The sequence below is a fragment of the Diorhabda carinulata genome, chromosome X (genome assembly GCF_026250575.1).
Source record: "Diorhabda carinulata isolate Delta chromosome X, icDioCari1.1, whole genome shotgun sequence".
In the NCBI taxonomy this organism is placed as follows: Eukaryota; Metazoa; Arthropoda; class Insecta; order Coleoptera; family Chrysomelidae; genus Diorhabda; species Diorhabda carinulata.
In genome coordinates this window covers 67475884-67498407 of record NC_079472.1, presented here as the reverse complement: position 1 = coordinate 67498407, position 22524 = coordinate 67475884, and the positions used below count along the sequence as shown (strand labels likewise).

General features: G+C 32.0%; 1 protein-coding gene across 2 annotated transcripts in view; it reads right to left on the bottom strand.

The window, feature by feature from the left end:
* The window catches only part of LOC130902275 (mesotocin receptor-like), a 75117-nt gene extending 71651 nt beyond the window's left edge, over positions 1-3466 (bottom strand). The window contains exon 1 of one of the 2 annotated variants that reach the window (XM_057814264.1): positions 3174-3466. The gene's annotated coding sequence lies outside the window, so the exon portion shown is untranslated. The remainder of the gene's footprint in view (positions 1-3173) is intronic. The other variant, XM_057814265.1, reaches the window with a different exon arrangement.
* Positions 3467-22524: the final 19058 nt, after the last annotated feature.

The following is a 22524-nucleotide window of genomic DNA, read 5'->3' as shown; positions in this document are numbered from 1 at the left end:
ACGCCAATAAAGAAACGGTAAGACAAATTTTATACGAGAAAGTCTGTGCAAGGTTGGTGCCAAAAAATCAAATCTGACTCCTGACCAAAAGCTTCTTCGTCAACGGGTCTACTCAGATTTCCTTGAAAGGTTAGAAAAGTTAGAAATAGTCTGCTTCGAAAGGGACGCGATTTTAGTCGTTGGAAGCTGTAAAGCAAAAAATGACAGAGCTCCTAAAGGCTCTCACCAAAGAAAACTTCCAGAATTGCTCCGATCAATGGAAAAAATTTATGGAAACGTGTGTGGCAAGGGGAGGGGAGTATATTGAAGGGGCATTCGAATGTAGAATAATCCTCATAATAAAACCCTCTTTGTAACCAGCCTCATTATTTAACAGCCAGACCTCGTATTTAACTGTTTCAGAGATCTTTGAACTTATAAGTTTATCATTCTCCACTTTTTTATGGTTTCTTATTTTAGTTTCATATTTTGAAACTATGAATAAATTGAATTTACTGTTAAAACCTTTTTGATACAAACAAATAATTTCATACAAAATAATAATTTCCGGGTAAGAAGATTTTCTGCTCTTCTCAAAATCTTTTGTACGTGTTCAGATCATATCAAATATCGTCTATATTCCTGGTAAATACTTGCGTTTATATCAACGTCCCCCACTAAACAAGCTACAAGAGGAGAAATTCGCATACCAATTTGAGGCGCTTTTGTGCGTCTATTCCACAAATTGAAGTGAATTCATAAAAATGGTTGATATACTTAAGAAATCTAACATAAAAGGAAAATTTGAGCAATTTTATTACAAATTTCAATCTTCTCCAGAATAATTTAAAATCATAATTGCTTCTAGCTCATATATTAAATTCAAATTTTCAAAATTGTATTTATTTGACGTAATAAGTTGTTGTAGGCCAGTGAGTGCGTTTCAAACAAAGCAGTTTAATAATACAATAAACACGTTTATATCAAGTAAATGGATAATTATTATCAATATTATGATACCAAAATTAGTTATGAATAAGCCGAAAACATCTAAACACGAAATAATTTGACCTCACAATATTTATATTGAATTGATTTCCATTTATTATTAATAAGCTTTTCACGAGGTGATATATTCTGATAAACACCGAAAGTTTTTTCCATAAAATTCATCGTCATTCAATAAATTGTAAATTAAGTTTTTTTTTTGTTTGGAAACGAGACTTAAAATGGAGACACATCCTCACCTTTTTATGATTTATTATTTCATTTACTTATTTATATATTTATCTCAAATAAACCTCGGTTCGAGAATATTTATACAACGAAATAAATATGAGAATTATAATAAATATTGTTAAGAAGTTGTTGAAAAAATAACTGGCAGAAAACATTACTTGCAGTATCATACATTCTATTTTTTTATTGCAGCATCAACAATTAGAGCCAGTGGATGGAATTTGAGTTATGAACTAGAGTGTCGTTATTACTACATCGGAAGTTATATCTTCGGGATATCAAACAATATCTGACTACAACAAATTCAATAGTTATCGAAACCTTTTTATTGATATCAACATCCCTAATGGATCGCCAGTGGATTGTAACCTCTGAATATTTTTAACGTTTATGCCTCTTATCAGAGCGGCGTAACAAAATTTCGTTCAGAATCTCCAATCCATACTGAAGACAACACCATTCAGAGCGTCTATTTGGTTGGTGTTGTGAAATAATACCCAGCAGACTCTATCTAGTGTCATTCTCACTTCCCCTAAAGACACGAACCACATATCAGTGCTAACTTGTTGTGACTCAGTTCGGGTTAGAGATACAACGTCCAAATTAGTCCACGGTTACAATTCCGAGCGATTTCGAAAATTGATATCGACAAAAAGGTCGATGAATATCACACTCTTACATACAATTAATTACACACAAACTGTGTAATTTGTTTATTGTTTTACATCATCTCAAAAATAAGTAACATATTCACTAAACATTTAAAACATATTTCTATAATTCATCATAATTTTGAGATAAACCATATCGGATAATATTTTCGGAATATATCAGGAGCTCCTACAAGAAATTAAGGCTTATAACAGCTATTCAAAGGACTCTCCATTTTTAATTCATTATTTATTCTACGTTGAAGAATTCGATATGTTTTGAGGTTTTGTTTTCCAGATCCAAATGTCACATAGACTTCGATAGAAACTGAAGGTAAACAGTAAACGCGCGTCAGACATAGTTGGTGTCAGAGAGTTGGTGTAAACAGTGTATTCAGTAACCAGTATACGGTTGATGCGAATTTTGTAATAAAAAAAATTGTATTTAATTTATGCATAGAAAATGACGCTTCATCCACTTCTACTGAGAATGACATATATTTACAATAAAAAATGATTTTGCTCTAAACAGCACCTATCACTTTCTTAAAAAACATGGTAAGTAGAAGCTCCACTGTACTTTTCCCGATTATTCTATCAGTAAATATCAATACTTCACATGTTTCATAAGTGCGGCACACATGAATTTTGGAACAAGATTTCCTAATAGCTCTAAAACTATTTTGGCTAAGTCACTGCAGTGGTCAAATAGAACTATTTTGAAGAATCATTGAGTTTTACTTTATCAAAGATATCATTTCATTTACACTGAGGTAGGAGCACTGGGACATGACAATAACAAACGTCGCTGTTTTGTTTCGTAATAAATTCAGTTCACCCTCTCATAATCTAATAAGGTAATGAGCAGTTTCCATAATACTAACAATGACTGTAGAAATATATGTACAAAGTAGAGCTCTATCTATTCCTATTGAACTGAGTTGATAACATCTGATACAGATGTGATACACCGGTTTTCTAAATAATGAAAACAGTTATGTTTATCGTCTAAAAATTTGATCAAAACTGTTGTATTTAAGATGAATTATAATTGTAGAGATTTAGCTTTATAATAGATGAATTGAATTCATAATTAAATCTTCAACGATTTGAAAAACTATAAATTTGTATAATTTTCTTATATCTCAATAGTAACCTTATATAAACCGATTCCTACCGGAATAAAACAGATTTATATGTAGAAAATCAATTGAAATATTACTCTACAATTAAAAGAAATATATTGTGTGAATGGAAAAATAGCACATGGAATTAATATCCACTCCGTAGAATATTGTCTCTTACCTGTGGTAAAAAGTTTTTTGTGATATACAAAAATAAATAATTTTTTTCAGGGGATAGCACTAGGTACATTTATTTCTATCAAAATTTTCGTCATTTTTGTCATATCACGAATTTTCGAAGCACTAGTTAAACAATAATTTCCCCGTTTCACAGAAAAAATTGTATTTATTGATATCGTTCTATGGTATATCTTTTTAAAAAATCTTTACGTTTATGTTTCCGCGTACAAGAGGAGCTTTGGAATTCTGTGTAATAGGTTTCACTCCATTCTCCTTCGTCGTTAGCGCGAAACTGAGTCAGTTGAATGAATATATATTTTAAATTTTACCAAACATGCGCAAACATTTCCTGTTTCTTAAAGTAATGTTTTTTAAACCTTTTCCTATACAGTCCAGCAAGGAGTAAACAAATAAACTCAATAGATGCACATTTTTACACAAATTAAGGAATATTACGTATTATTTAAATTGAATATAGATATAAAAATATGAATAAATTGAAACGAGGTCTTCGCCAACTAGTTTATGAATTCAATTGTTGTGATATTGTGACAATAACACACAATCTACTCTCTCAAATACATATTACAAGGTTTCGAATAACTATGTATTTATAATCAGGGACTGAAATTTTGATTGATCAAAATATGATGTGAATACACCGTATATATAAATTTGATAAGTTGGCAAATTTCTTTTATTTCTCATTTCTATTGATATACTTATGTTTCTAAATCGTCTTGATTTGAAGTGTCTTTGGATTGAAAATTAGTTTTATTATATTATAAGACAGATAAAATATGACTTGAGACTGACAAGTTTCGTATTTATATTAATCAACAGATCACCTACATCATGATTATCAAAATAGAAATTCGTTTCAACATAAAAAAAATTATTTTTCCTTAGATCTTACGTCTCAAAAATATGTAGCAGCTATCAATCAAATTATTCGTAGATGTATTGAAATTTTCAAAATAGAGCATTAATTTTACTTAAAATTGTTTATGTATTTTTTATCATTGATAGCTTTCTCGATCTTTGAATGTGCACCATTTCTAAAAATTCCCTATCTCGTATATTTGATTCCGTTTCAAGATTTTTTTCATCGTATTGATGACCATATAGTCTATTTTCTAACTACTGAGGTTGCTGTCCTCTGTAGACAGCGTCACAATCATTACGAGGTACATGATAAATAATATTACTTTTTTCGTTTTTTGATTTTTTAGATTTTAATCAAGTGAAATATTTGGTTAATGACTTATACTGATATCATATTTATTGAAATAATTTGATAGTTGTTGGGAACGTCCTTGTACTTATGGTAAAGAGAAATTTTTCATTTTTTGACGTTAAGCTCTTGTTTTGTTTCTAAATTGATTATAGTATCTGTTTATACTTTTTTTGAATATGTTGTTTATCATTTTTTCTGCATAATCATTTATTTTTTTCAATATAGTTTCTGCTTTTTGAATAGTTGAGCATCTAAATTCAGGATCTGATTGTTGGATAGATCTATCAGACAAACTTATTATTTATGATATTTTTTGTGACAAATTTTAAAAAAGACACCAATAGATCGTTACGTAAAATTTTGATTTGTCATTAAAAAATCGAAAAAAAAATAATTTTGAATCACAAAAGACCTAAAATCAAGACGATTTAGGAACATAAACAAATCAAAAGTTCTAAGCAATAAGAAATTGAAAAAATTTATATACATAACTTGAGTTTTCACACACGAAAAACGCTTTCTCAAAAATTATTCATTTAAGAAAGTTACAATTATTCAAATTCAAAGTAAATTCTAGACTGACAATATAAACTGTACAAGTAAAAAAAATGAGAATAACAATTTGGTGATGAAAAAATTATTTTCTTATAGTTCCACTGGAGTTTTTCAAGTTTTTTTCTTCTTCTTCTGTATTTTCTTCCAAAATATCCAAATAATTATCAGTACTGTACAAGAATACAAAAATATAGTCCAAATGCTTGTAATATGAATATTTCCCTTTTATTCAACTATTTGTTTCAATCATTGAGAAGATATTTCATTTGAATTCAATTTTTTCAAATTCATTTCCAATGACTGGATATTTATTTTGTTCAAATGAGTTTGAAGTTTATTAAGTACCAGTGGTTGACCAAAACTTCTCTTTTGAAATGCTAATTTTTATTTCCAAAAAATATTTTACAGAACGTGTTATTGTCAACTTTTCTTATTCTGAAAATACTCCAAGGTACTAGTTTATTTCTGGTATAATTTTCAAATGATTTTCATTTTAGTGTATTCGCAATTTGTGAAGTTTTGCATCGAAATTATTTGTTTTTGTCATAACTATTTATTATTGCCTTGAAGGTTAGAAGCACATTGAAAAGTCTCGCTTCTGGTACAAATGTCGTTAGAGGTTTAATCCGTGTATCAGATCTTAACAAATACTTTGAATTTTGTATTATGATTACGAATTTTGATTCTAACTTAGTGTGTACAGATACTAAATAGAATAATTCAAACTCAATACTAAAATCTATAAGAATTGATAAAAAATATTCTATTTCAATTCCAACTTTAATTGTAATTTATAACACGAAGATATTTTTTACAACTCTGTAAACAATTCTTATGATTTCATGAAACTCGAATGTGCAGAATGTTCAAGAGTTTTTTATAGTTTCTATAATATCCAATATTACGTTATACATAATTAAAATTTCACACAACATATCTTCGAGATAAATAAGATTCTCATATTTCACTTGAAGGTCAAGTACATCTTTTATGTCTAATAATTTGGATTTTATTAGTAATTTGTTATTTTAAATATCTTAAATAGTTTTATTGAAATTATTTATTATTATAGCTGACTTTCTATTGCAACTGAATTTGATTTTGATGGATGATAGCTTGGTTCTGTTTTTAATGTTCTAAGATTCCATTTATTCTTTCTTCGTCTTGGTCTACCGGTTATGGTTTTTATTGAAGATCCTTGTTAATGTTTGCAATTGTATGAATATTGAGGTTTTCGAATTTTCTTTAGATATTAATTTTAATAATCTCAAAAAGATTAACTATATTTTCTGTTTCTTGTGAGATATATGTATTATTTAATAATTCATGTGTGATATTAGTAACGTGTTTATTTATTCCAATAATTTATTGTAGAAATGTACAAATGTATAATTTGATTTTCGTAGTTTTGTTGGTCCAAGATTTATTGGTAGAATCCCTAGGTTATTACTGATATCTCATATTTCTATAATTGCTTGTTTGAACAAGACGAATCAGTATTAAAATTATAAGGTTTCTTTTTAGGTCGTTTTATATTTGGAAGAACAATATCTTGTGCGTCATTAAATCGAAGAGTGACAATTTTTGCAGTTTTATTTTTTCTGTTCACTGATTTATTTTCTTAAGTTGATATCTGTCTATTATTCTCCGCTGGATTTGCTTATTTTTGACAAATACTTCTGTAGACAGATGATTTGGTAAACCTGCCCCACTTAAATTGGCTTTGATATAACTTTCTCTTCCGTTTCCTGCAATGATTTGTTCATTTCAGAATAAAGTAATTGCATTTTTTCAGTCCGATTATTTAGATTCTTTAGTAGTCAATTTTAATTAAGTGAAATCTTTCGGCAATGCCTGATTCAGAATGTTGTGAACTGATGAAATGGATTTTAATTCTATGAATTTCCAATAAATCTTTCACCCAGCCATTCTCGTTGTCGGATATTATTTTTTATTTTCCGGTATACAATGATGGGTGAAACATCTAATTAAATTATTTACTATCTCTATACCTTGGCTGAGTTCGATTTATATGAGTGTCAATATTTTGAGAAAGAGTCTAGAACAATCAAAAATTTAGTACTTTCTAATGTAGTAGTGTTTCAATAAATTATTAGAAATGGTTTTCTAGCAGCTGGAGCAATATTGAAAAGTGGTTTCATGGACTATTATTATTTGTTTCATCCAGTGCTCTATAATATTGTTTACCTTCAGGATAGTTTTGTATAACCTCTCCGATGTTGTTTAGAGGAGTATCAATCAGTTTTCTATCACAACTGATAAAAAAATTTGTGAGTTTTTGCAATATTTTTGTATAATTGACTTCTCATATAAGGGGTCTTCAAAATATGTATGTACTACATATTCGTTTACAAAATTTATTACGGTTTGTTCGAATTTTTTTTTCAAAATTTTTATTTGAGAATTAAACTGAAACTCTTCCTCGAGTTTCACATGATTAAATGGTAGTAGGTGTAGCTGGTTCGAAATTAACTTTAGAGATTATAATTTGATTTTTTCATGTGTATGCGTCTAAATCGTCCTGATTTTGAGTCTCTTCTGATATATATTTTTTTAATTTTCCAAACACAGACAAAAATTTGACGTTTCAACCTGTTTGCGTGGACTTTCACGTACTATCGAGGTTTCATAAGAAAATTTGGGGATATTGCCAGGCCACTAACTCGACTCACAGAAAAATCAAGAGCTTTCCACTGGGATGGAGACTGTCTAACAGCGTTTGACACCTTGAAGAGACTTTTTATCATATTAGGATTTCCATTACCAGAGAGGGACTTTATTCTTGACATGGATGCAAGCAGCGTAGAGTTTGGCGGAGTTTTCTCATAGATCCAAGGAGGGCAAGAAAAAGTGCTGGAATACCTCAGTGAAGTGCTCTCGAAAAATTTTCATGATCCCACCGGTGAAACACCTGCAAAAATTCTAATTGAATGTGAAATGAGGCTTCGGTTTGACATAGAATTTGGCTGTCGATCGGGAGAAGATTATGTGATCTAATTGAGAAGAAAAATGGACGACATACAAGAATTGGTTCGCTAGAATCTTCAAGTGCTGAATGGAAAAACGATACGACACGGAGGAAGTGAGAAAAGGATTAATGATGTAATCTATCGCATAAGCAAGATCACCAAAAAACCGAAAGTAGTCCACCTGAATCGAGTAGCTCCGTTCGAAAGAGAGCTACAAGAAGGAGTGAACCTTTTGCGAGAAGAGCCTAATCCTGCTTCGAGGAAATCATAGATGCGTACGGAGTTGTACGACCATGTGTTGGAAACCAATGTGAAGAAATTGGCTATGACCAAGAAAGCGTGTAATCAGTTGGATTGATGAGTCGTTAGGAACTTGGTTAAGGTGATATTCCAGGATACCACGGTTCACATATAAATTTGCAGCTATCGACTCCATCAACAATACCTTGTGAAGACGGTGCCTGTTATTTCCATATGTCCAAAAAATGCAGGAATGGGTCCAGTTCGAAATTATTTCAGAGGTGAATGGGAGAAATCTGATCAGCCAGAATCAACATTTTCATATTCATATCACGAGTCAATTTGAATATTGATTTCTAAAACTGAAGAATTTAATGTTTTTGTTGAACGATAATGATTATCAATATTGGTAAAATTTTATGATTATCTCCATATTGTACGTGACCATAATTTCAGTCCTCGACGAACATAAGTATTCGAAAGCTAGGAAATATGTTTTAGATAGTACACTTGGCGTTTAATATTTTTTTCTAGTTTTATATGTCTCAGAACTGATACAACTGCATGTATTTTTAGTGCGCCTGTGTTTTTACACTAAGTAATGAGTGGCTCGTAAGTTGGATATCGGGGAGAATTCACTCCACAAAGGATAGGTAGTGAATACAAATGGTCAACATTGAAGATATCTATACAAGTAATGGAAACGTTAAAAATTTACGCTTTTTTCATGTTTATAAATGTTTAGTAGATTCTCATCATATATTCATACAATCCGGAAGAAAGATTGTGACTCAAAATCTCCATTTTTATTCATTTCACTGCTAAGAATAAAATAAAAGTTTTCATACACAACATTGACATACTACGTCTTTGATAAATAAATAAATAGTGAATCATCGTTCTAAGCCACTGCGTCTACAATCAATTTTAATTAGCTATAGTTTCAGAGTAGATCATTATCAGTGCTGGCGCCAACGTTGTGCCATGTTAGAGCAGTAGTATTTTTAAAAGCATCCAGATATTGGAAGTTATTGAAGCCAAGCTCAGTTAGCTTCAAGCAGAGCCAGCATATCGGTCTTAAAAGTGGCTGCGATACGTTTGCTGCTTATCGTAATATTATTTCACTGCAAAACCAAAACAAAACGTTTTTGTTTCATTTTCCAATGAGGAGTAATAGTATATCATATTATAAGGATTGAAAGTGCATATTTTTCACGAGCAATATTTGCAGTTGCGCGGCGGAGCCGAGTGAATGTAAAATTGCGATAAGATCGCTATGATTACACCAACCTCCAAATATGTGCTAAAAGCTCCTCCATGCACTTTCACTGCTGACTAGGAGTTTTTAGGTGGGCTTTAGGAAAAGTTAATCAAAGCAGAGACTTTTTGACGGTGTTCTATATGGAGATGAAGCCACGTCTTAAAAAATGATTGTGTTAACAGGCAAAATTGTCACTGGTATTCATCCACTAATTCATAAAAGAGAGATATAGAGAGAGAGAAATGCTTTATTGTCAAAAAATTATTACAATTTGTAGAAATAACTAAATAAAGATAAAACCAAATAAAATAAAATTTGATACCGATTTGATTTAAATTGGTGATTGTGCATTTTTTGGATTGTAAAGTATTGAGCCCTTAACTAGTTCTGAACGGTAGGTAAAGGTCGTGCTCAGCGTTCCTAAGTGGATAGCTACGACCTTTCTGAGATTGGAGAAACGTGCTTACGAATTAGGCAAACGGATTCAAAGATTAATAAGAAAGGAACAGTCGGAATTTTTAATCTTTTAAGGATGTCCCTGCAGTAAGACCAGCTGTTTAATCCGAGTACATATTTAACAGCTCTCTTTTAGAGTTTAAAGATTCGCTCAAAATGAGTCGCACCACACATAGTGACACACATTCAAACTAGATGGTCGTTGAATGTACAAGGAGGTATTGGTGATGAATATGATGTAGAACCAAATTTTTTCTAGAAATATCTTGATACTGAGATGTATTAATTATCAAGTATAAGTAAAATTGGTTGAAAATTTCTGAGTTCCTAAACAATCAACTGATTCCAAATATGCAATAAAATATAGGGTGCTTATTTTGAAAAAATGTAACTTTGATATGGCACAACATTCTGAAACACGCCATGAGCTTGTGAAGAATTTTAAAATGTGGAAACTAATGATGGCTACAATAAGTTTACAAATTGATTTCTCAAAGAACAATGAAGACATCGAACCTCATCACACTAATCAATTACTCTGTATATATTAATTGTTTCCCATTTTTCTGAAGGCTATATATCAAATATCTTCCGCTATCTGAAGCCTCGAAATTACCTTAAATACAATTTAAGACTGAGCTCAGTTCATCGATTAGTCATGTTTTTAAATAATGTCAGATGATTTTGAATCTACTTTATCTTCTACTTCAGATTTTAGGGGCCCATTATTATTATAAAATAAATTTTCCTAATCCGGTTATAAGTTTCATCTTCTTTGTTATAGTTAGTTTTTCGTTCGTGGAAAAATTTAATTGTTTCGAGGATCGTTTAAAAATTAAACTTTAGAAATTCCAGCTGAGGCTAGTATGCCTTCTACTACAGATTTTTTGAAAATAATTTCCTGTAATTAAAACAGTAATATTCTATTGAAATAGAAGTTCTATTTTCAAATTAGCAGGGGAATTGAAAATGGAAAACGGACTGTATAATTGCTTGACATTGTCCGAGATTTGCAGGAGAATCGTTCACAAAGATTCCTACAACTCAATTTCACGCTATTCTAGTTGAAGATCAGTATAAACAAGGATTTTATTATCTGGGATGGAATGCAAATATTCATTTTGTTTGTTATTTTAGAATATCACATGTTCAAGTCACGTCGTTTCGGCAGTAAGTTGTATTATTTATCGGCATACATTCCAATTCCATAGCGCTTGTACTTATGAAGATTTTTTTTTTTCAATTATGGCGTAGTCAAACTCTAATTTCATTTGCTAACGTAATAATTTTGAGCAGGGCTGTTTAGTGCAAACTCTAGACGCTAAAGGGCGTAACTACTATTTCATTTTGAGGGGTGCTAAAATAGGCAGGAGAGTTATGAAGATGCAAAAGTTCCACCGGGACAAAAAAAATGAGCGGGAGACATATCACAAAAAACAGCAGTTCCATTATTGAATAGAACAAAATACTTAGATTGTCATTAGGATATAATTAATTAGAAAGTTCTATAATTTGTTATCATTAAAAACCGGATTTATAAGTTTTCCCAAGAAAGCATCACATTCCGTAAAAAAAGCAAGTATTAGTTGATGTTGAAATAATACAAAGAATAATTTTTGTATTATCAAAATATTTAGTTATAGAAAAAAAAAGTTACTAACTACTAAATAAAATTGGATCGTCCTGAAAATTACTGTTCCAAATGCTTCATTGTCAAATTATGTCTTTTATCATATAAAAGATATTTATACTTGGTAGAACTTCTTTTCCCATCAACACTTGCAATAGGGGCATATTCCAATTTTAACATGACATGGATCAAAATTTAATTCTGGAACATTTTCGCTACTTAAAACTGACGATATTTTAACCAATAACAGCATTAAATTAGTTTTCATAATCCTCTATTGAAGCAACTGAATAAATCAAAGGTACTTGCTGTTTTTCAAATGACATAATTATTTTGCTAATGCAACTAAAGTTGGTTTTGATAGAAGTCAAATTATTTTGAAGTTCTTTATTGTTAAGAACGATATAACACTCATTTATTGATTACGTTTTTGAAATTTTGGAAATTGTTTGCATAATATATGGCGGCGTCAAGCCATGTTAACACTGGTCATGGAGGAAGTGGAATTGTTTCATTAACTGATTAACTTATTCACTAATGGAAATTGTGAACTTATGGTTTCGGCAATACGATGATCCCATGAGCTGAACAGGTGAAGTGAATTAAGTTGCTGTAGAAAACTTTTCAATTTGTTGACGCCTTGACCATGTAAACACCTACATCTGAAAGCACAAGTAGTACTTTTTCACTCGGTACGGCTACCGGTAAAAAACAGTTGGCTAACCCTTCATGTACAAATTTAGATATAGCGTTAATGTTTGTTATGCTTAATTCTTTTGAACTAATTAAATATCGTTTTGTAAGAACTTCGTGGTACAAAACTCCTACCACTAATTCAACCATATATCGCTCACAACTATCTGTAGTTCCATAAACAATAAATCATATATAATTGCTTCTATTTATTGCTTTAATTACTTGAATTGTATGGCGATATACAGGGGAAACATATTTTTTGCGTATAGTACTTTTTTGAATTAATTGTTTTTTAACTTGTTCAAGAAAATATTTGCTTTTTACATGGCATTGCAGAGATCTACACTAAATTATTTTCGCTCATTACCATAACGACCGGACGTAGATGCTATAGAAGAACCAATTGTTTGTGGTTTAAACTTACTAACTTTGTATTTTTTCATTTGTTCCGAGTGTATTTTTGTTTGCAGATGTTGAACTATGTCGTATTTTTTAACACACAGAATCTACAATAAAGTAGCTTTTAGCTTTGTATATGAAAAAAAAATACCGAGTAATATATTGTCCCTGGTCCAAATTGAAGTAGCCCCTTTTTAATGTAAAATATAATCTTATTTCCTGGCTGATTTTAGTGATTTTGAGACAGGACAGAATTCAAATTTCACTCATTGGATCAAACATATTTTATATTTATATGAAATAACGAATTTTCGGCTCGTTGGGAAAGTAAAATTTAGAGCTTATAAATCTACAAAATCTACAAACTTATTAATACTTTTACCAAGTTTTTAAGTGATTATTCATAGCAAATAGTAGTAGTACAATCTTATACCGTATTTCAAAACACAGTGAGGCAATAAGAAAAATTGCTATAAATATATGGTTTCTTAGTAATCTGGTAATAATATTAAATGAAGTTTTTCGAAATGTTCACTACAGTTTTATCAATTTTGTAGATTATCAAGTTGTAAGCCTAGCTACTATTTAAATCAATGACAGGTTAACTTTTTACAAAAACAGATTAACAGAAAGCGTTCAAATTTGGTAGGTATTAAGTAGGTAGGTATTTTATATATCCTATGACGATCTATCACCCGGTAAATTTGAAAAGGTTTGTATTTTTCACTTTCGACGTTTTTGATTATTTACACACAGTAGGTTACTACTACAAATGATTATTTACTGTACTTGAAAGATCGCTGACCTGATTTAATTGAAATATCTCGACCACGAGCACCCTACTAGTAGCCTATAACTGCGTACACATCTCACATCTATTGTTAAAACTGTATATAGAAAATCTTCAAACATCACGTCCGTCTCAGTTTGTTGCGCCATGAAAATAATTCCTTTTTCGTGATTCGGGAAATACGATAAATGAGCCTTTAGAACGGTCGCAAAAAAGCTCTGATGTTTATAATAAATAAATAATAATAATAATAACAAATACGAATTCAAAATTAAAGTTATGACCTTAGAAAATAAGCTCGAAATTAATAAATAAGTAAAAAAAGCAATTTTTTCTAAAAAACAATTATTTTTTGACTGGATAAGCTGCTTACAAATTAAAGTGAAAGCAAAATTGCTTAGAATCCGGTCTCTAGTTATGAATTATTATTGTTTATCAATTCTGTAGTTAGTTGAGTTGGAATTTCTGGAACCGTTGGCGCTATTCATACTCAATACAATGTTTACACCACCACTACATCAACATTAACGATTACCAATTTATCGTTTTACTGTATTACATACAGTGGTGATTGAATGAAAAAAAAATGTTATACAATGGAGAATGATTAACAAAAAAGTGTCCTATTTCAGTAGTGACGATGTGATAGACTCTCCTTCAAACTATTCTTCATCAAAAATCGTTTCATGGGAAATTATTCTATTGGATGAAGATCTGAAGGTTTGACCGTTGTATTGTTTGTTAAAGTCTTTACAGAAGACAGATTTGATTGTTAAAACTTTTCCATTGATAATCTTGAATTTATTATTATAATTTAGAAGTTTGGACCCCCCTGGAGTAATCCCTCTTATGTATCATAAAGAAATATAAATTGTCTAACTTCGAGTCAGTTTAGAGGCATTTTTCAATCTAGAAGTGGGGTTGAAATTATCCGGATTTTGTTCATGTATATATGATGATGTGTTAAACAACAGTTTGCATACTAAAGGTTTAAGGTAAGAGTTCTCTAAGAAAATATTTAGAGGGATATATATGTTTTCATTGTGATAAATGGAATTGGAAATATTCAATGCTTTATTTTTTTTCATCAAAATTACTTACATAGCATGATTGCGTTATTAATGGTAATGCAGGTATGTTCCTGAGCTACACGTTTTCCTGTTCCAGTCTATCGCGATTCAATTATCCAATCTATGAATAAATCTCATGACTAGAAATGGTACGGAATTGTCGATGTCTTCCGGTTCTACAGTGAATTGTATATACGGATCATAACGACTAAAAGTATCCAGAATTTCGTCTAGGTCATTATAAGGTAATGAGACAATAATGTCATCAACGTATCTTATATATTAAAAAAATTGATGATTTCCATTCCGAGTCCGTTCAGGCGTTATACCCAACCGATTTGCTTAATTTTTTTTTAATGAAAGGTATTGATACACAAATCAGCCATCAACCATTGGATTTCATCTAATTTCCACCATTCTCAAGTTATACTCAAATGCGATTTCCCTCTGTACATTACTTATGGGAGTTTTTCACATACACACGTTCTATCCTCAATATCTCAGGTTCTAATATAGCTACAGAGTTCGTTTTTGTTTAAGAACACTCGCTGAAACACCTTCTTTCTTTTGAGTTTTCGAACACTTGAATCGGTTGAGTTGGAGAGGAGCTAGGCGCGGACATTCAATGTCGAGTTTTGGATTTTTGTAGGTTTTTGGCAATTTTTCTACATTCAAAGATCTATATCTCAGGTTCTAATATAGCTACAGAGTTCGTTTTTGTTTAAGAACACTCGCTGAAACACCTTCTTTCTTTTGAGTTTTCGAACACTTGAATCGGTTGAGTTGGAGAGGAGCTAGGCGCGGACATTCAATGTCGAGTTTTGGATTTTTGTAGGTTTTTGGCAATTTTTCTACATTCAAAGATCTATATCTCAGGTTCTAATATAGCTACAGAGTTCATTTTTGTTTAAGAACACTCGCTGAAATACCTTCTTTCTTTTGAGTTTTCGAACACTTGAATCGGTTGAGTTGGAGAGGAGCTAGGCGCGGACATTCAATGTCGAGCTTTGGATTTTTGTAGGTTTTTGGCAATTTTTCTACATTCAAAGATCTATATCTCAGGTTCTATTCAAGATAGAGACTACGTTTTGGTTTAAGAACACTCGCTGAAACACCTTCTTTCTTTTGAGTTTTCGAACACTTGAATCGGTTGAGTTGGAGAGGAGCTAGGCGCGGACATTCAATGTCGAGTTTTGGATTTTTGTAGGTTTTTGGCAATGTTTCTACATTCAAAGATCTATATCTGAGGTTCTAATATAGCTACAGAGTTCGTTTTAGTTTAAGATCACTCGCTGAAACACCTTCTTTCTTTTGAGTTTTCGAACACTTGAATCGGTTGAGTTGGAGAGGAGCTAGGCGCGGACATTCAATGTCGAGTTTTGGATTTTTGTAGGTTTTTGGCAATTTTTCTACATTCAAAGATCTATATCTCAGGTTCTAATATAGCTACAGAATTCGTTTTTGTTTAAGAACACTCGCTGAAATACCTTCTTTCTTTTGAGTTTTCGAACACTTGAATCGGTTGAGTTGGAGAGGAGCTAGGCGCGGACATTCAATGTCGAGTTTTGGATTTTTGTAGGTTTTTGGCAATTTTTCTACATTCAAAGATCTATATCTCAGGTTCTAATATAGCTACAGAGTTCGTTTTTGTTTAAGAACACTCGCTGAAATACCTTCTTTCTTTTGAGTTTTCGAACACTTGAATCGGTTGAGTTGGAGAGGAGCTAGGCGCGGACATTCAATGTCGAGTTTTGGATTTTTGTAGGTTTTTGGCAATTTTTCTACATTCAAAGATCTATATCTCAGGTTCTAATATAGCTACAGAGTTCGTTTTTGTTTAAGAACACTCGCTGAAACACCTTCTTTCTTTTGAGTTTTCGAACACTTGAATCGGTTGAGTTGGAGAGGAGCTAGGCGCGGACATTCAATGTCGAGTTTTGGATTTTTGTAGGTTTTTGGCAATTTTTCTACATTCAAAGATCTATATCTCAGGTTCTAATATAGCTACAGAGTTCATTTTTGTTTAAGAACACTCGCTGAAATACCTTCTTTCTTTTGAGTTTTCGAACACTTGAATCGGTTGAGTTGGAGAGGAGCTAGGCGCGGACATTCAATGTCGAGCTTTGGATTTTTGTAGGTTTTTGGCAATTTTTCTACATTCAAAGATCTATATCTCAGGTTCTATTCAAGATAGAGACTACGTTTTGGTTTAAGAACACTCGCTGAAACACCTTCTTTCTTTTGAGTTTTCGAACACTTGAATCGGTTGAGTTGGAGAGGAGCTAGGCGCGGACATTCAATGTCGAGTTTTGGATTTTTGTAGGTTTTTGGCAATGTTTCTACATTCAAAGATCTATATCTGAGGTTCTAATATAGCTACAGAGTTCGTTTTAGTTTAAGATCACTCGCTGAAACACCTTCTTTCTTTTGAGTTTTCGAACACTTGAATCGGTTGAGTTGGAGAGGAGCTAGGCGCGGACATTCAATGTCGAGTTTTGGATTTTTGTAGGTTTTTGGCAATTTTTCTACATTCAAAGATCTATATCTCAGGTTCTAATATAGCTACAGAATTCGTTTTTGTTTAAGAACACTCGCTGAAATACCTTCTTTCTTTTGAGTTTTCGAACACTTGAATCGGTTGAGTTGGAGAGGAGCTAGGCGCGGACATTCAATGTCGAGTTTTGGATTTTTGTAGGTTTTTGGCAATTTTTCTACATTCAAAGATCTATATCTCAGGTTCTATTCAAGATAGAGACTACGTTTTGGTTTAAGAACACTCGCTGAAACACCTTCTTTCTTTTGAGTTTTCGAACACTTGAATCGGTTGAGTTGGAGAGGAGCTAGGCGCGGACATTCAATGTGGAGTTATGGATTTTTGTAGGTTTTTGGCAATTTTTCTACATTCAAAGATCTATATCTCAGGTTCTAATATAGCTACAGAATTCGTTTTTGTTTAAGAACACTCGCTGAAATACCTTCTTTCTTTTGAGTTTTCGAACACTTGAATCGGTTGAGTTGGAGAGGAGCTAGGCGCGGACATTCAATGTCGAGTTTTGGATTTTTGTAGGTTTTTGGCAATTTTTCTACATTCAAAGATCTATATCTCAGGTTCTATTCAAGATAGAGACTACGTTTTGGTTTAAGAACACTCGCTGAAACACCTTCTTTCTTTTGAGTTTTCGAACACTTGAATCGGTTGAGTTGGAGAGGAGCTAGGCGCGGACATTCAATGTGGAGTTATGGATTTTTGTAGGTTTTTGGCAATTTTTCTACATTCAAAGATTTATATCTCAGGTTCTAATATAGTTACAGAGTTCGTTTTGGTTCAAGAACACTCACTGAAACACCTTCTTTCTTTTGAGTTTTCGAACACTTGAATCGGTTGAGTTGGAGAGGAGCTAGGCGCGGACATTCAATGTCGAGTTTTGGATTTTTGTAGGTTTTTGGCAATTTTTCTACATTCAAAGATCTATATCTCAGGTTCTATTCAAGATAGAGACTACGTTTTGGTTCAAGAACACTCGCTGAAACACCTTCTTTCTTTTGAGTTTTCGAACACTTAAATCGGTTGAGTTGGAGAGGAGCTAGGCGCGGACATTCAATGTGGAATTATGGATTTTTGTAGGCTTTTGGCAATTTTTCTACATTCAAAGATCTATATCTCAGGCTGGTTCTAATCTAATTTTCTATTATAATGATTTCTGATACTTATTTAATGGATTCGATGCGAGCGAGGCCGATGGTAAAAGCTAGTTTTTGATGAAAAAAGGTTTAAAATAGGTGACACCAAAGCACAAAATTCGTGTACTAAAAGTTTGTCTATAAAACTAGAAAAAAAAGGGATTTGATGAAATTATTTTCTTCGAATAAAGTGAAATCAGTGAAATGGAAATTCAGTGTACAAACTATTATTTGAAATTACATCTTTTAAAAGGTTAAAATATTGGTTTCTACCCATAAAAACCGTTGTTTTCGAAAATTTTATTAGACTGAGTTAATGAGTTAAGAGCCAGAAATTCAATTATTATGGTTTTAATAACATGGTTAGTGATTATGTTACTTTTGCAACATGAAGAAATTCAATATGTCATTTGGAATAGTAGTGTTCAATAAATTATTTATCCACTTGGATTTGATTTGAAAATTAAGTGGTGTGTCTTTTTATTCATTAAACTTATTGATTTCTTTTGTTCTTACTTTGTGAAAATGTTTATTATATGCAATTTAACTGAATTGATTGGTATGTGAAATATTTTTTAAAGTTGTTAGATATGATTCTAATTTAATGATTGAAGAGTGATTTGCATCAATTTCGATGACTCGGTAACAGTTACAATCTAAAGACTAGGACCTTTTACGATTGTGGAGGGTAATTTCGGGGCATTCCCTCTATTATACCCTTTACACAGTTGCTTGACGTACACTTACAGTAGTAAAATCTCCAATCAATGAGTTTTTTATTCTGAAGTGACCAATTTACGAAGCGACGAACGATTTACCAAGCGATTCGGTTAATTTTCGCTAATCCATCTAATTCGAATATTCTGTTCAAATAATCGACTGATTATCGTTGTCAATATCCATCCAAAGAAAATGAAATGTCATCTACCACACACGGTACTAATAAAGACAAATCAATTTCAATCTTAGTTTATAGTTGTGAAACATTTATACACAATATACAAATTGTTACATATATTAAATGTTTTATATGTCTTTTAAAAAATATTAAAGGCATAAGAAATTGGAAATTGAAGTAATTATATACATTTTATTATATAATAATGATACTATTGAATAAATAATAAATTATCTATAAAATATCTACAATATATTATGAATTAGACCCAATTATGTAGTAAATATGTATACAAAACCTATTAAATGCTTATCACTTACTATACTTACTTCTGTAAAATAGCTAATTCTAAATATGTATGCAAAGCATCTTAAAAATTATTAAACAACCTGTTTTAGGTAATTATGAATCGTTATGAATATTTTTCAAAATTTTATCAGGTAGATATTTGAAGACAAAACTGCCGCTTATCTACTAAACGTTATCCAAGATTCCTTCCATTCCTCTGCACTACTTATATTTGACAATGTTATAATAAGAATATTCTCATCTTATCACTTTCTTACTTTGACTGGAATTTCATAATAAAACTCAAACTTCAAATATATCGTATTTTCCTTTTCATTTTCAGCAATTTCGTTTGCAATCTTTAAATCCATTATTCATAGATTTATATTTTGCATACAAAATTCACCGACCATGCTTCAATCATTCTAAGCCCTATATTGCAGTTTCAATTATAGTTGCACATATATTGTTAAATTAGTTATTTGGTTTGGGAATATATTCGGGTATATTCAGCTAGGGTGTCACATATCCTGTTTACAATAAATTCAAGAATTATTTTCATTCGCGAACAGTGATGCATACATTATACAACAATGAACGAATTAAATAATATATTGTAATTTCTATTCTCAGTTTATTTATGTCTATCCTCAACTTTTCCCATCAGGGATAAAGATAGAAATAAACCTTACGTTTCTGTCCGAAAAATTTCGTTTTTCTAACACACTATAGTTCAGTTGCATTTAATCAATCGATATCATTTTGAACAAGTTCAATTTCTATTGCATTGTTGTTATATATCAGTAATTATTAGTATTTATCAATGGATATCAATGATAATACTTTTTCTTTCAAAATATTATTGACGCCCAGTCTATAAGTGACTAATTATCTCGATCAACATTCATACTTGTAATTTTTCATTGAAAATATGTTCATGAGTCTATTGTTTGCGAAAACTTCTCACTTATAAATTAAGAGATCTCAAATTATTTTGATAGATATGGAATGATAACATCATGAAAGACGTAATGCATTATCAAAATATTTCAAGAATCCGAAATATTAATTATAAAAACATTATTAAAAATGAGGTTCCTTCTAATTATTTTTAAACAGAAATCGCATTTCTATGAACAGAATAACTGCATTGGCAAACCGTGAAATAACATGAAAAACCTAAATTTAATGATAAAAATTCAATATAATGCAAAAAATAGAATGTTACGGAAGGGTTCAAACACAAATATTAAATAAAAGTTATCCATACTATTTTTTTACCAAAATCCAAAATTAAGTAATAACATCGTCGAGATTCTTGACTCAAATTTACTTACTTTTACTTACCCATATAAAACTCACCCAAAGATTGTTTAGCTTCTGACTAAAAATCTGAAAATGTTGATACAAAACAATAAACAATTTGTTTTCTACTGCTTATATCACTATTTCACGCTATTTCTTCACTCTATCAATTTCTTGTGATTTTCTCATATATTATTACAACTTTAGATACTGAATTTTATAAATAATAATGATCATTAACAGAATCTTTTCCTGCTTCCTCCAATAATCCTCAATAATGAAAATATGTGACATTTCGATATTCCTTCCAAGGAAATATTTTGATAGAAATAGTCATATAGTAGATGCGCCAAAGCACATTATAATAAAAATAGTTATATATTAAAATACTCATTAAATCTTACTTATATAGATAGTTCTGAAAAATCAGGTGGTGAGAGTAGGAAGGCGGTACTTGAGCATGGGAATATTTCGGAGACCGTCGGAAGGATTCTCATTTTACCAATCCCATTGCAGTGCGCAGTCAATAGAGATGTAGGCTTCGTAGTAGCAAAGCTAGAAGGAATCCATTTCTACAGCTGCTACGCTCCACCCAGTCTCTCACTTGAGGAATACACCAGTCTCCTTGAAATACTGATTGAGGACGCGAAGCTAAGGTCTCATGTAGCAATTGCTGGAGATTTTAATGTTTGGGAAGTCGATTGGGGTGGTAAGGAAACCAACCAAGAGAGGGAAGCTCAATGGTGTACCTCACTTTCGTGAACACTAGCCTCGTCAGAGGAAACTACTACTGACAGGTGTCGAATATCTATATCGCCAGTGATCATAGTGGGAGCTATCCACAAACGGAAATAGGGGAGTAGCAGTCCGAATGACCAACATAATTGGCTGAAAAACAAGCATCTTTGATGCCATGTCGTTTCTAGCAGCATTGAAAAACCACCCGATCGATACCGGCAGTGCGGAGGCAAAAGCCAACGACATTATTAGAATAATAACCAAGGCCCGTGATGCTTCAATGCCCCAGAAGCGAGGAGACAGGTTGTCCCCGGTGTACTGGTGGAACGACTCGATCGCCAACCTCCGCCAAAGGGCGCGGAAAAAATTACAATTCGAAGAACTGCAGACAAAATAAGGAGACCCGTTGGAAACTCAATAAAGCAATCAAGTGCAGTGAGAAGGAATGCAGGTGCGAGCTGCTTCATGAAGTGGAGGGTGACCCGTGGGACAAGCCGTATAAGGTGGTCATGACGCGGTTGAAAAGTCTACCTATGCCACTGCCAGCATGCCATGCCCTCAACTCATGGAGAAAATAGTTTTTTTGCCACAAAAATCGAAATCCCGTCTTCCCATAGAATAGTTTTAATTGGAGACCATTCCGCCCAATTACAGAAGAGCAACTGAGAACAAAAGCTCCTGTTCCAGATGGAATTCCAAACGTCGCTCTCATAGTAGCTATCAACGCAGAGCCAGTACTGTTCCTTGATGTATATGATGCGTGTCTTGATGGGGAAACATTTCCTGCTACGTGGAAGCAGAGAAACTAATGCTCCTGCTGAAAGGATAGACGCCACCGGACGAACCATTATTCTATCGTTCGCTCTGCATGCTAGATACTGATGAAATCCTTGAGCGTATACTATACAGAAGGATAGAAGCCTTAGTAGAACCGCTCCAAGGTTGGGTCGCTCCACTTTCTACGCAACTGACGTCAACACCACAAGGAAAGTGATCTCAGGTGCCAGATGGAAAGGAGGAACTAAAAACTACTGTCCAGTGGTGACGCTAGACATAAAGAATGCATTTAATACAGTTAAATGAGAAGATCACATTATAGAGGCAATGGGTGTGCCAGG